Source organism: Pristiophorus japonicus, chromosome 3 (assembly GCF_044704955.1).
Source record: "Pristiophorus japonicus isolate sPriJap1 chromosome 3, sPriJap1.hap1, whole genome shotgun sequence".
Classification (NCBI taxonomy): Eukaryota; Metazoa; Chordata; class Chondrichthyes; family Pristiophoridae; genus Pristiophorus; species Pristiophorus japonicus.
The window spans coordinates 188035164-188037052 of NC_091979.1; the positions used below are offsets into that span (position 1 = coordinate 188035164).

Here is a 1889-nt window from a genome sequence, read left to right on the forward strand (position 1 = left end):
CTCGCAGCTCACACTGCCACCCAACTTAGTGTCATCCGCAAATTTGGAGATACTACATTTAATCCCCTCATCTAAATCATTAATGTACAATGTAAACAGCTGGGGCCCCAGCACAGAACCTTGCGTTACCTCACTAGTCACTGCCTGCCATTTTGAAAAGTACCCATTTACTCCTACTCTTTGCTTCCTGTCTGCCAACCAGTTCTCAATCCACATCAGCACACTACCCCCAATCCCATGTGCTTTAACTTTGCACATTAATCTCTTGTGTGGGACCTTGTCGAAGGCCTTCTGAAAGTCCAAATACACCACATCAACTGGTTCTCCCTTGTCCACTCTACTGGAAACATCCTCAAAAAATTCCAGAAGATTTGTCCAGCATGATTTCCCTTTCACAAATCCATTTTTTTTTTTGAAATTCGTAGCCAATCGTTCCAATTCTTTGTCAAATCACAAACGCCAGAGGTCACCTTGCACACGCCAAGGATCACTCTGCGCCAATGCTCTTAGCCAAAAGGCCTAGAGCCACTGCACCGTTCCTGGAAGTACTGCAATACCAGGTTCGTGCCATGGAGGTGGATGGGTCAAGCCACCCCACCCACCTCCTATTTCCAAAAAAGCAAGCATATACCTTCCTGATCCAGGGAGAACCACCTTGGGGTTATGGTGGTTACTCCCCTGTCAGGTCAGCTACGCATGATCTTAACCAAAAGGCCTTCTGAAAGTCCAAATATACCACATCAACTGGTTCTCCTTTGTCCACTTTATTGGAAACATCCTCAAAAAATTCCAGAAGATTTGTCAAGCATGATTTCCCTTTCACAAATCCATGCTGACTTGGACCTATCATGTCACCTCTTTCCAAATGCGCTGCTATGACATCCTTAATAATTGATTCCATCATTTTACCCACTACCGATGTCAGGCTGACCGGTCTATAATTCCATGTTTTCTCTCTCCCTCCTTTTTTAAAAAGTGGGGTTACATTGGCTACCCTCCAGTCCATAGGAACTGATCCAGAGTCATGACCGTGTGGTGGCTGGTGTGCAACGGCCACGACACGTTAAAAAATTCCTAGCACAGGCATCTTCCACCCTTCACGATGTAGTTCGGGATCTGGAATATTAGGTCCTTCATTGAAACAGCTGTGAACTCATCCCTTTTTGGCGTGGAAGCAATTCATCCTTGCTTCGAGGGACCGCCTATGATGACATCTGTAATAGTTTGTATAAACTTGTAACAATCAGTGTACATCTGAAATTGTGATTGTACATCAGTAACAATGAGTGTACATCATTAACAGTCAGTGTACAGCATTAACATTCAGTGTACATCAGTGACAGTCAGTGAACATCATTAACACTCAGTGTATATCAGTAACCTTCAGTGTACATCAATAACACTCAGTGTACATCATTCACAGTCCGTGTACATCAGTAACAGCCAGCGTACCTCATTGGCAGTCCTTGTACATCAGGATCAGTCAGTGTACATCATTAACAGTCAGAGTACAACATTAGCTGTCAGTGTACATCAGTAACCATAAGTGTACATCAGTAACAGTCAGTGTACATCAGTAAAAGTCAGTGTACATCAGTAACAGTCAGTGTGCATCATTCACAGTCCGTGTACATCAGTAACAGTCAGTGTACATCATTGGCAGCCAGTGTACATCATTAACTCTCAGTGTATATGATTCACAGTCAGTGTACATCATTCACAGTCAGTATACATCATTGGCAGTCAGTGTACATCAGCAACAGTCAGTTTACATCAGTGACAGTCAGTGTACATCTGTAACCATCAGTACATCATTAACAGTCAGTGTACATCAGTAACCATCAGTGTACATCAGTAACAGTCAGTGTAGATCATTAACAGTCAGTTAA

The 1889-nt window shown here is 43.1% G+C and overlaps 1 pseudogene; it reads right to left on the reverse strand.

The window, feature by feature from the left end:
* Positions 1–523: 523 nt before the first annotated feature.
* On the reverse strand, positions 524–728 carry LOC139260642 (U2 spliceosomal RNA; annotated as a pseudogene).
* Positions 729–1889: the final 1161 nt, after the last annotated feature.